This window comes from Pelmatolapia mariae, linkage group LG16_19, assembly GCF_036321145.2.
Source record: "Pelmatolapia mariae isolate MD_Pm_ZW linkage group LG16_19, Pm_UMD_F_2, whole genome shotgun sequence".
Lineage (NCBI taxonomy): Eukaryota > Metazoa > Chordata > Actinopteri > Cichliformes > Cichlidae > Pelmatolapia > Pelmatolapia mariae.
The window spans coordinates 69,682,928-69,696,845 of NC_086241.1; positions in this window are offsets into that span (position 1 = coordinate 69,682,928).

Consider the following 13,918-nt stretch of genomic DNA (forward strand, 5'->3'; position numbering starts at 1 on the left):
GAGGCTTTACCCCCACGGCTGCCGAGCGAGGAGACGGCCACGTTCAAGTTCACGACCTGCGAGTGGGGCCTGCGTCCACAGCAGGGCGTCCACAGGAACCACAACATCTGAGCAGGAAGGAATCCAGGGCAGAGACCCTTGGCTCGTACAGACGGATCACAGGGATCCGGGTTGGTTAATACGAGCTTCACAAAGTACACAGAGACAAATCAGACCGTGGACTCACAGGAAGTCCTGTTTCAGCATGGACAGATGTTTACAGCTGGCGCAGATCTGTGATGTTATTGGATGATTGTGACTCGTACACAGCAGCACAGCTTCATGTGTTTCAAAAGTGCAGAATAAGAAAGAAATCAAAGTACAGGTACAACAAAACTGCAGTAAAATACTCGAGTAAATGTCCATTTGTCATGCACAGGTGAGTGGATGAATAACAGCACTGTCCTGCAGAGTGTGTGTGTGTGTCATGCTGGTATTTTAAGTTCTGCTTTGTTTTCATTCAAATTCAGAGTAAAGGTGAAGCTGATTTGACTGAACGTGCACGCAGAGCAGCAGGTCTGGCCCCGCCCCCTCAGACTGTGACACAGCTCCTCGCTGACTGCAGGCACACTGCTCACGCTCAGTGCCTCAGGGCTCAGTCCTTGGAACCAGGCCTGCCGTTATATGCAGATGACACACAGGCGTACTTATCATTTCCTCTGATGATGTAAATCTGTTCATATTTAAATCACTTTGACATGATGCGAGTTCTGACGATCACATCGGTGATGTTGCCAGAACTGCTTTCTATCACTTCAAAATGTCCGAGGTTACAATATCCTCACGTCACACTGCCTCTGAGACACAGCTCAGATTACTGTAACGCTGCAGGACTCTCAGACTCACCAGCCGGTCGACCTCACAGGTGCATGACATGTAGCTGTGTGATTTATTACTGTTACTGAAGGTCCGTGGCTCCGAACCGTAGTAAAGGGACCTCTGGCTAATACGTTGTCGTGGCTTAAGAGTTGAGAGTTCGCCTAGTAATCGGAAGGTTGCCGGTTCGAGCCCTGGCTCCGACAGTCTCGGTCGTTGTGTCCTTGGGCAAGACACTTCACCCGTTGCCTACTGGTGGTGGTCAGAGGGACCGGTGGCGCCAGTGTCCGGCAGCCTCGCCTCTGTCAGTGCGCCCCAGGGTGGCTGTGGCTACAACGTAGCTTGCAATCACCAGTGTGTGAATGTGTGCGTGAATGGGTGGATGACTGGATATGTAAAGCGCTTTGGGGTCCTTAGGGACTAGTAAGGCGCTATATAAATACAGGCCATTTACCATTTATTTATTTACGTCGGGTTCGTGTCGGGCTCGTAGCCGAAAACTAGCTTTACTTTGTTGTCTGGGTCAACTTTGCTAGCGAGAGACAGAGAGAGGCGTTGAAAGGCTGCTCCAACGTAACTTATTGTTTCCGGAGGAAAACACGAACACAGCGTACAGTTGAGTCTTAATATCTTACTTACAGCTGGGCTCGTCAGGCACTCTTCTTGGCTGCAGTGGTTATTATTATATTTACATGCTTCCAGCTCCCGTTTTTGCTCCGTGACAGCTCGGACTTTTCCTTTCTCTCCCTCCCTCGCTCACAGACACATAACGTGTATGGTAGTCCATTCTCCCTGCAGCACGGACTACACTGCCCATCAGGCTACATTCTTTAGAGCTATGCCTGTAGCATTCTGCCTATTAGCTTAGCACAACAACAACAAAAAGGCGCTCTCTCACCCAGGAAACACACAGTCGCAGAGAGAGAGAGCGTCGCCCTGTAACCATGGCAACCGTAACGCTGCCGCCTGGAACAACAACGTAGCTGTCAAACAAACCCAAACAGTCCTGACCCGCGACAATATGAAACAGGAAAGTACCGCCGTGTAATCCATTTATTTTAAGAAAGTAACTGTATTCTAAATACCACCTTTTTAAACGGTAACTGTAACGGAATACAGTTACTCATATTTTGTATTTTAAATACGTAACGGCGGTACATGTATTCCGTTACTCCCCAACACTGATGACATGTGACCACAGTCATGTGACCACAGTCATGTGACCACACTACCCCGGTGTTGAAGGCTCCCAGTGCACCATAGGTTTACCTTTAAATCCTTCTGTTAGCTCAGAAAGCTCTGAGTGGTTCAGCACGTCTCACCTCTCAGGCCATCAGCTGCAGATCTTTGAACTGTTCTGGGATCAGATCTCAGTGCTGAGGGTGGTCCTGTTCTTTGGGACACGCCGCCTGCTGACCTGAGATCAGTTACAGCTGTGCATACAATCCAAAGGTAGATACAGACAGAGAGAGAGATAACAAGTAAGAAAAAACAAGCTGCACCAAGTCTTACGAAGCTGTAACTGAGCAGTCGTGTGAATGTAAACGTGACCTGGCTGATATCACCGAGCGACAGCCTGAGCGAAGAAACCGTCTCTTACAGCAAGGTAACATAAGCAGCAAGGAAGGTGATAAGTGGACAGCATCAGCATACTAGTCAAGTTTCTTTTTATTTCTCCATTCGACCATAAAACAACCAGCCTGGTCCCACTTGCTTTGTACAGGACTTCACACACCTGAGCCTCATTAGTCTGAAACAAACAGGTCAAACAAAACGATTGTAAACAAAGAACAGGAAGAAGATTTTGCATGAAACTCGTTTACTCGGCTAAATGGTTTGAAAAGGAAAACACTGCATACAACACAACTCAAAAGGCTACTTTAAAGAAAGTAAACAATACTATACAAAATGAAAAACCCTTCATTTGGTTGCACCCAGTGATGCAATCAATGACCTCATGACCCTATATAAACGGGAAGTACTGGGGAGGCCCCTCCCACACACCTGTTTAAATATAGGACCTGAATAAATGGACGAACTTTTGCCTGTGAACAGAAGAAAATTCAAATGACCTGATGGTTCGTAGTATTTGCTTTAAAAACATATGCGTGGGTGTAACGACTGTTGCCACAAACAAACCCGGGATAGTACGTTAAGCAACGTCTAAATCAGAGCATTATGGTCATCTGTAAAATAACAAGGAATAAATGATCAATATGGTCAAAGGACAAGTGGTCAATGACTTCATGCCGCTTTGTCACTCGTAGTAAACGGCGCTCTGTAGCGCCTCCTGAAGGCAGCAGTTTGAACAGCTTATATTCGGGTTTTTTGCATCCGACTTGAACTACTCTGTCCCTCTGCCCTAAATCCAGGGTGAAAGGTCAAATGCAGCATTAATCTGACCTCAGATCTGCTGACATCACAGGAAGTCTGCTGACTGGCTTCTGGCTGCTCTGCAGCCGCTCAGGCTCGCACCATCAATAAATGAAATCAGCTGCTTCACAGCCACGGGGTCAAAGGTCATAGAGGGGTGAGCAGCAGCACTGCTGTGTCCTTTGGGATTAGTGATCAACTATTAATAAGTGATCACACCCAAACGACCTGATGACAGTTAATGAGTCACTTTACATTGTGAGGACGGCGACATCAGAGTTTCACTTGTTTATCTTTAGATTTGATTTTCTTTGTTTCTCAAATAAAAGCACAACATTTCAAAATAAAATTATATTTAAAGTTTAAAAGCACACAAACGCTTTTACACTGAAAAGTAAAACTTAAAAATAACATGAAGCAACAGCATACTTTCAAAACAAAGTAATTTTTGGTAATAATAATAGCCCTGCCATAATAATAACTTTATTTATAAAGCGCTTTCAAACAAAGTGCTGTAAGGCTATTTGAAACTAAAAAGATAAATAAATAAAAGTGATACATAGCAATGTAACAAGTAAAAAATACAATACAAGTTAAAAACAGTAAGAATGTAAAAACTAAAAGCCATAGAAGTAAGACATGTAGGATGAGGTGAACAAATGTGTCTTCAACTTAGCTTTAAAAACCTCCGCAGAGCACGCCTGCCTCTTGAGGGAGGTTGTTCCACAGAAACGGGCACGAAAAGAAAAAGCATGCTCTCCAACTGTCCTGTTTCTGGCTCTAGGAACCTTTAGAAGGCCAGAGTCCTGAGATCGGAGAGCACGGGGTGGACAGTGTTGGGGAGTAACGGAATACATGTACCGCAGTTACGTATTTAAAATACAAATATGAGTAACTGTATTCCGTTACAGTTACCGTTTAAAAAGGTGGTATTTAGAATACAGTTACTTTGTTGAAATAAATGGATTACACGGCGGTACTTTCCTGTCTCACGAGGCTATGAACTCTTTATTTTTGCTTTCCACGCTGGTGGAAACCCAAACAAAACACGCATTAAGAGGCTCTAATGTCTGTGTCTCTATCTCGCGGCCCATGTCACCTCTACTTGCGGCCCGCATAATAACGTGAAGAAATATTTTTAAAAATGATTCACAAAAATGATTTAATATGAAGGCAATAGCAGAGTGTTACAGGCATAGCCCTAAAGAATGTAGCCTGATGGGCAGTGTAGTCCGTGCTGCAGGGAGAATGGACTGCCATACCCGTTATGTGTCTGTGAGCGAGGGAGGGAGAAAAAGGAAAAGTCCGAGCTGTCATCGAGCAAAAACGGGAGCTGGAAGCATGTAAATATAATAATAACCACTGCAGCCAAGAAGAGTGCCTGACGAGCCCAGTTGTAAGTAAGCTATTAAGACTCGACTGTACACTGTGTTCGTCTTTTCCTCCGAAACAATAAGTTACGTTGGAGCAGCCTTTCAACGCCTCTCTCTGTCTCTCGCTAGCAAAGTTGACCCAGACAACAAAGTAAAGCTAGTTTTCGGCTACGAGCCCGACACGAACCCGACGTATTAGCCAGAGGTCCCTTTACTACGGTTCGGAGCCGCTAACCTGTTTTATATACGCGCGGAATAGTTTTCTATACGAGATCGCTGCAAAAAGTGCAGCCTTACCTAATGTCCACCTACTGTTACTCATTTATATTAAGATTTAAACATCTAGTTGGTATTGGTACGGAGAGTAACCTTCAGTAATAGCAATAAATAACACAGCAATAGTACATTCATGTAGTTGTAAAAAGCATGATAATATATTAAGTAATCCAAAGTATTCAGAATACGTTACTCTCAATGAGTAACGTAACGGAATACGTTACAAAATACATTTTGGGGCATGTAATCTGTAATCTGTAGTGGAATACATTTTAAAAGTAACCTTCCCAACACTGGGGGATGGAACATAAAGGTGTGAAAGGTTGGAGAGGTATGAAGGTGCCAATCCGTTTAAAGCCTTGTAGGTGAGCAGCATGACCTTAAAATCTGCTCGAACCTGACAAGGTAGCCAATGCAGAGAGTTCAGTACAGGGGTAATGCGCTCAGATTTCCCAGGTCTTGTTAAAATGCGAGCAGCTGCATTTTGCACCATCTGTAAACCTCTAAAACTTTTCTTTGGAAGCCCAGAAAAGAGAGCGTTACAATCAGTGTTGGGCAAGTTACTTGAAAAAAGTAATCGGATTACCATCTCTGGTTACAATAATCAATACGTGAAGACACAAATGCATGAAGAAGAACCTCTGCAGTGTCGCTTGACAAAACTTGTCTGATTCTGGCGATGTTCTTCAAGTGATAAAAGGCGGTCTTTGTTATCTCTTTTACATGAGACTCGAGGGAGAGCACCATGTCGAACCACACGCCCAAGTTTTTTACCTTGTCCCTGCAATTTATGACACTGTCATCAATTTTCAAGATGACATTTTGGGACAAGTGCTGACAATTTTGTGGCCCAATGACCATCAACTCTGTCTTATCAGGATTTAGGAGCAAGAAATTATCCGATAACCAGCCCTTAATTGCAGATACACAAGATTCTAATTTAGACACTTCAGCACAATTTCCAATGGTTAGAGGAACATAAAGCTGCAGGTCATCAACGTAACAATGAAAGGTTACATTAAAAGAACGTAAAAGAACACCAAGAGGCAGCAGATACATAGAAAACAGCAATGGTCCAAGTACAGAGCCCTGAGGGACCCCATGCCTCACTGCACAGGTCTCAGAGAGATCATTTTTAAAACTAACAGTCTGAGACCTCCCAGACAGGTAAGATCTCGCACGATAAAACATTTCCTGTAACTCCAATAAAATGTTCAACCCTATCCAATAAAATCTCCAAAAGTTGATTCTGTTCATCTGGACGTAGCGTTTTGTGGGAGAAACGTGTCGTCATCATCCAAGTGACTTCTTCAGTCTCTGAAGACGAGAAGAGACAAGAAGAGACTGAAGAAGTCACTTGGATGATGACGACACGTTTCTCCCACAAAACGCTACGTCCAGATGAACAGAATGAGGCTTTTTCAAGATCGGCACTACCACAGCTAATTTAAAACATTCAGGGAAGACTCTGGTTGTCAACAAAGTATTTAAGAGAAACAGAATGTAAGGTCCTAATACTGACCACAGTTCCTTTAAATAATTTATTTAATAATAATAATCACTAAATAAATAAATAGTTCAAAACTTTTTCCAAAATAAAAGATTTTCTTTCTGGTTTCTGTATTTAATGGGCTGTGGTGATGCTTTAAAGCTCATCATCACAGACCTGGACTCGAGTTTCCTCCCGTTTCCATGGAAACCACCTGCACAGCAGGGATGAGTGACAGTCCAGGCGAGAGGTGAGAGCGCGCGCGTGCGTGTGTGTGTGTGTGTGTGTGTGAGACAGAAAGAATGAACTCACGCACTGATGGAGGAAAGAGGAGAAAATGAAGGATCGAGGTTAATTATCTGATTGGCTGACAGGCAGCAGAGAGAGCCAATAGGACCGTTTTTAATCTGCAGCAGGCCACACAAAGAAACAGGAAGAGAGAAAAGAGAACTGACCCCAGATCAGCCTGACGGCTCAGTCTTGGAGGCTGGACACTTCCTCTGCCCCTGTTTCACAAACCAGGTCATCTATTCTGGATGCTGCGAGTGTTTAAGGAGGTGCGACAGAAGAGAAATTCCACCTTAAGAAGGTTTCATAATGACCCGCAGCTGCAGAGTTTCAATTCAATTTTTATTATACAGCATCAAATCACAACAACAGTTGCATAAAGGCACTTTACATCATAAGGTGGACCCTGCAAGTGACAGCGGGAAGCAAAAACCCTTTTAACAAGAAGAAACCTCCAGCAGAACCAGGCTCTGTCTCTTTGTAGTCCCTGTCAGTACAGTGCATGTGTGTGTGTAACGACCTCGGCTGATAACACCATGCTGACGAGCCTGTCGGGTCATTGCGTCATTAATTGGCGCCAGGTCGAAGGGATGCTGCAGAGCTTCAGACCCGCTGCTGTCGTGGCAACAGCACCGGGCTTCCCTCCAACTCGGCGTGCAGGGTTCCTGATGAAAAGAGGCCAACTTCACCCAAAGACCATCAACACCAACCTGTAACAAACACCACAGAGTCTGTTTCCAGTGCCTAAACCAGCAGAGAAAGTAGATCCAGCCGTCTGGAACCTCGCGCTCCTGCTCATGAACCTGCACACGGTGATTTATTCACAGCTCCGAGCGCCGCTCAGCTGGGCTCACGTGTATATCTCTCCTCTTCTTTAGGGAGTCCCAGAGGAGCAGCAGACTGTCAGAGGTCAGAGGTCACTGAGGGTCAGTGAGTCAGGCTCAGACATGATGTCTTCATCCACAGTGAGGAGGAGGAGGATGAAGGACAGAGGTCAGCTGCTGTGTGACTCATTGATGTACTGAGTGATGTCACCTCAGCAGAGTGAGTAGGAGGATCATGATGATGATGATGAAGAGCATAGTGTGTGGGCGGAGCAGGAAGGATGCCTGCCAAGCGTGGTCCCAGGTGGTGCTTTGGTCTCATGAATATTAATGAGATGCAGGTTGTGTGGGCGGAGCCTGGGGCTTGGGAGGCTTCGGCTCAGATCTGCGTCGCTGATGTGTCAGTGTGAGATACCGAGAGTCCGAATCAGGGAGGACCTAAGCTCAGAGAGCTGATCCCCCAGCCTCGTTATGCAACCAGAGGAGACACTTTAACCCTCCCACCTCCCCTGCGGGAGGAATCGGCCAATCACACGTTAACCTTCACACCAAGCAGAACAGATGAGGATGGACAGAGGAAGCAGGTCGGCTACTGCCTCACAAACTTATCAATACAACAGGTAATAAATGAGGCTGGAGTCACACAGGAAGTCATGTGACGGACCTGAACTGGACGATCTACTGATTCTGATCAGGTCATTTAATCTCCAAGATAATAAATCATGTTTATTTGATTTCAGTAAAAACCCTGAAATTCAAACATAATCAGAGTTAAAGAAGATTAAAAATGCAGCGCACGCCTCAGAGTCAGCACGCCTCAGAGTCGTCACGCCTCAGAGTCGTCACGCCCTTTAATGAAGAGAGCCCGAGACGTCACGCTCTGATTGGCTGGAGGACAGCAGGTCACCCTGAGACGTGTGCTCAGTCTTTACACCTGATCAGGTGGCTGTGTGCACCTGACCTGTGAGTGACATCACTTTAAATGAACCCAGTGATGACTGTAATAATAAAGGGCGTCGCTCACAGCTGATGGTGGCGTCGCTCAGGTGGCAGCAGCGGGTCCAGGTGAGCTCTGGTCCTCTCCCTGTCCTCACCGAGCTGCAGTGACGCCTCTGTGATTTACACGCTGCCGGCTCCAAACCTTCAAAATAAGAGGAGGAGCAGTCCACCCACTGTGATCAGGGAAGCCTTTAACCCTCAGCTTCAACTCAACCTGCCAGGTGTGGAAGGAGAAGTTCTTTAACGGTGTGCTCACACCTCCTGTGCCTCGGGGCAGGTGGGTGTGAGCTGTGCTGGCTCAAGCAGCAGTTTCAGTCCTGGGTGGAGACGTCGCTGGTTCCTGGATGCTCTTCACCGCTCAGATCAAGTTCCTGCTCTGTTCCATTAGCTTCATTACATCTCCCCTGATTTACGGCGTCCTTCTCTCTGTGTTTTATTCCCCACCCCACCCCCGTCACTGCATCGACACCTCAGTGAGATTTACACACAAACACGATGAGGTCAGCTGTTGTAGCTCAGAGGGTCTATATGATGTGGCAGAGGGGGAGGAGCCACAAGGAGATGGTGGCCCCGGGCTCCATCCGATGTGATTTAATGGTCCTGCAGAGACGAGCCCGTGGAGCAGGTTTATCCTCATGTCCCACACACACACACACACACACACACACACACACACACACACACACAGAGATAATATCCCCATAATGCACATCATTAAAATTTAATATGAAGGCTTGAGGATGAAGATGAAGTGATGAAGACTCAGGCTTCTCCCCCCACAGAGACGCGTGAGCAGGTTTTATATTTTTAACTAAACGAGTTTAATAAAACTAAAACTCAATGAACAGAAGAATTAATATTCAAGAGATTTAAAGCCCAATAACTCTGAGTGTGTGTGTGTGTGTGTGTGCGCACACACGTGTGCATGTGTGCTCAGTCCCTGCAGGGATAATTAAATGTGTATGAGGGTCTGTAGTGTTAAATAAATGCGGATTAAAACACACACACACACAAAGTCTGACCACAGAGCGTTTAATTAGACCTGTTTCCACCTGAGGGGTCGACGTGGCGTGCTTATTATTCAGACAGGAAGTCTACTCCTTATGTGTTCCTTCTGTCATTAAAAATGACAAATAAAAGGCTCCAACAGCACAAACACAGTCCAGAGGTCCAGTTCAGGTGAAGCTAGCAGACAGCTAGCAGCTACAACCACCTGTGTAACCATGCACCTGTGAGACCACGCCCCTAATAATGCAAACTGTGTTAATGTTAAAGTGTTAATGTGAGGTATGAAAATGTTACAAAGGTAAAATGATCTATAAAGACCAGAACAGATGGTGTGTCAGGCCGTAAACATGTTTATATGGGACGGTCTCACTGCTGCCTCTGCTGGACAGGAGAGGAACTGCAGCTCTGGCTCCAGAGTAGTGCTGGGTATCGTCACTGATTTCTAGAATCGATTCGATTCCGACTCACAAGGTCTCGAATCGATTCGATTTGAATCGGGGAAATTTTGCCGCACTCAGAAATATTATAATTCAGATCATGCATCAGTACATTTCCATATTTTTATATCTATAAAAAGAAAGCTGACACTGTGAGACTTTATCAGAAGTGTGAGCATCACAGCAGATTCCTTTGTGTCAAAGTAACTGAGGATAAAACACAGAAAAACATGAAGGAGATTTTCCTGGCCTGGGATTTATAAAAATATTCTGCAGTCGATCAAAAACAAAAGAAAACCATTAATCAACATATGAACATGACCTGATGCTGCTGAAGTGAAGCAGAGCAAAGTTACAGAGGTTTGATTAGAGACACAGCATTTTGCAATTTTGCATAATTTTAAAAAGTTTAAATTTGTTCAGTATCAAACAGCAGAAATGAGGCTTTCTTTTTGGAAGTAAGTAAAAGGACAAAAACAGCAGCCGACAGCGCTGTAAACAACTTGTGCGTAACAAACAAGCGAATAATGAAGAAAACAGATTTTTAAATGGGAAACTGTTCTTGAAGTACAGAGAGAGAGAGAGAGAGAGAGAGAGAGAGCTGTGCATGAAGATTTTATCGTGGGTGAAGCAAAACAGTAAAACTAAGAGGGAATTCATGACGATGTTTACGTCATGAAGTTTGGATCTTCTTTTGCTGCAGGTTCAGTCAATATTGTTTGGAGACATAAAAACCTGCAGCTTCTGAATCAGAGCAACAAGGACGTAAACACAAAGCGCGGAGCCGCCGAAACATCAGAATCAGCGAGCTGTCGGCTTTCAGCCCCGACCGTGTCCGTCGGTGAGAAAGGCGACAGCTCGCTGATTCTGATCCGTCGGCGGCTCCGTGCTGTGTGTTTATGTCTCTGTGCAGAATCCGTGTTCCTGCTCTCATTTACTGTTTGAGCTGTTTGGTGGCTGTTTTCACGGTTCTGGGCCATTTGGACCCAGCAGTTTGAGTTTCTTAGGTTTTCGTTTATTTTTGCAGTATGGATTGTTTTCTGATCCTCTTGTGCTTTGTTGATTATTATTAGAATTCTATGTTTCCGTTTATTGGTGTGTAGGGATCAGTTCTTAGGGTTTGTGTCTCGTGTTTAGTGTAGGTTCAGTTCTGTGTCTAGTCTGCGTCTTTGTGTGGTGGTTTCTTGTTTCCTGTTTTATTGTGAAAGTCCGTGTCTCATGTGAGTGTATTCAGGTTGCCTCCCTTGTCTGGTCTCGTTAATTACTTCCAGCTGTGTTCCCCACCTGTGTGATCTCCCCGTGTTCTCTGTGTGTATTTAAGTCGTGTCTTCTTATGTTGTAGTCGCTGGTCCGTCTGTGTATCTACGTGTGTTTTCCCTGCTGTCAACCATCATCTACCCTCGTCTGCTTTCCTTCATGTTCAGTTTTGTGGCTTAGTTTTTTCCCAGTATAGTTTAGCTTTTGTTCCGTTCTGTCTTTGTTCACCCCGTGCTTGATATTTTCAATAAACCACCTTCACATATCAGCGAGTGTCTGCATTTGGATCCTCCTTTATTTTTCCCCACACGGCTCATTCCACTCGCCATGACATTGTTGAAATTTTGTGAGGTTTAACCTGAGATTCTGGCAAAATAAAATTATATTTAAAAATCGATTCAGGATTTTAATGAATCGATTTTACGTTATCCAAGCTAGAATTGATTTTAATCAATAAATCGATAATCAAACCCCCCCCTGCTCCCGAGTGAGGCTGGGTTGAGGCGTCCTTTCACAGACGTGCATCCCTCTGAAGCGCATTCATGTGCTCAACAACAGTTTGTCTGCTCGCCCTGCTGCGGTCAACACCGCTGTGCGCTCTGACGTACTTTCACATGAGCAGTGTTGGTCAAGTTACTTGGAAAAATTAACTACTAATTACTGATTACTTATTTTCAAAAGTAATTAGTTACTTCATTACTTAGTTACTTTTTAAAACTTGATACACAACCTGAATACGTAATAACGTCATAGATCTTTCAGCCCAGTTCTATTTTTCTGCATAATCCATCATATAAAATGTAATCAAATGAAAAAGTCTCTTTTTAAAAATTGTTTTAATCGATTTAATCTTTTAACTTTATGCTTCAAGCACGAATTAAATTATTTCAACAGTCTTTGACGGGAAGAAATGTGTTTCACATTTAAACCTATGTTCTGCATATTCCAGCATATAAAATAAAATCATGTTTTGTGTTTACACTCTTTCAAATAGATGCAAGTAAAACAGCAGAAAATGAATAAACTCAAAGACTCAGCAGCTCTTATATCTACTGTCAGCTGTTTAGCAGGAGTGGGGCGGGTGGAGGTTTGCCCACAGCGGTCATGTCAGTGGGGGGATCCGGGGGTTTCTCTGTGAGTGTCACGTTCCCGTGGCAGCGTGCTCGCTGCTCGCTCAGATTTGAAGTTTCATTTGTCACTGTAGAAAGAAGTTTTCTTCCCACGCAGAGTGAACAGCAGACGCTAATGTTTGTGTCACATTTTACTGAATCAAACTCAAAGTAATGTGATTACTTCCACGCTTTAAACGCTGCATGATCGTACTCTCTCCATCACTCCATATGATCCATTGGTGATCTGCACACGTCTGTTACCACGGATGCCGCACGCTCGGATGTCACTCGTGAGACACTCTGACAAACACAATCACGGTTTAGTAACGCAGTAACGCTGCGTGCTTATGGGAAAGTAACAGTAATCTAATTACTTTTTTGCAATAGTAATCCCTTATTTTCCCCTTTTACTTGAAAAAAGTAATGGGATTACAGTAACGCGTTACTGCCCATCTCTGCACATGACCAATAGAAATGAGGCGCTGAGTTCAAACACACGGCGAAGAAAATCATTCTGTGTCCCAGTTTGGTGAACTGGTTTACATGCATGTATGGGGACCTCGGGGGGAAACAGTGTTTGTTGTTTATGAATGAGCGACACTTATTAAACATCACAAAGTGTCGTAGAGGACATGACGTCAGAGAGATACGTGTTTGGAGAGCAGGACGCAGAGCGCAGCGGCCTGATGTGAACAGACTTTACGCTTCAGCGGGAAATCACGTCGTACCCGAAAGACCGGAAACGCAGATTATTCCGTGTTCAGCAGCTGATGTGTGTTTGATGCCAACATGAAAAATAAATGACTGGAAAACTTTTTTCTGCTTTATCGTGAATCAAATCTGCAGGGTTTTTGTTCTTCAGTCTGGTTTCCTTGCAGTAAAGACTGTGATGAAGATCACATCCTCCTCTGAGCGCTGACGGCTGCAGGCTGCAGGCTGCAGATCAGATCTGCGTTCAGCTCTTTGGGCCTGCGGTATTTAACACATCCACCACCTCCAGCAGGGTGGGGGCAGGATCCTCGGTTACTCCACATTATTCTTTACAGTGAATATTTTCCTGCACGGCTGATTTTGATGCTGTTGTTTGTCAGGCCCTGTGAGGTCGCTCTGACCCATCAGTACATCTCACTGCTCTTTCATTCCAAGGTGAAAAACTGGCTGTATCCCAATTCAGGGTCTGCAGCCTTAAAGTACGCAGCCTTAACGGTCCACAAGGGCCGCGTACTCAAAGACCCCAGGTTGCCCAGCAACCATGATACTAACAGCTGGAAACGTTTCATACAGCTTTGTGTGACAGAAATGAAGGAGATAAAATGTTTTTTTGTTCATTTTTTTATGACATCACTTTGATTAGTTGAGTATCTGAGGCTGAGACCACGGGACTGTAAAACATGATTGTTGGGCTTCATTTCTGTACTGAACAGTCATTTAAGATTAGTTAGTAAATAACAATTAGCTAATGTTGTTCATGAGACTAAAGTCATCTCACTGTGGTAATGTAAATATAATATGGACAATATTAAAGTTATTATTTCAATCAGTATTAGTTATTACAGCAGTGAATGAACTCTGTTTCAAATACTGAGCTTCAGTAAAGATTCAAGCTGCATTTATTTATATTTCCTGT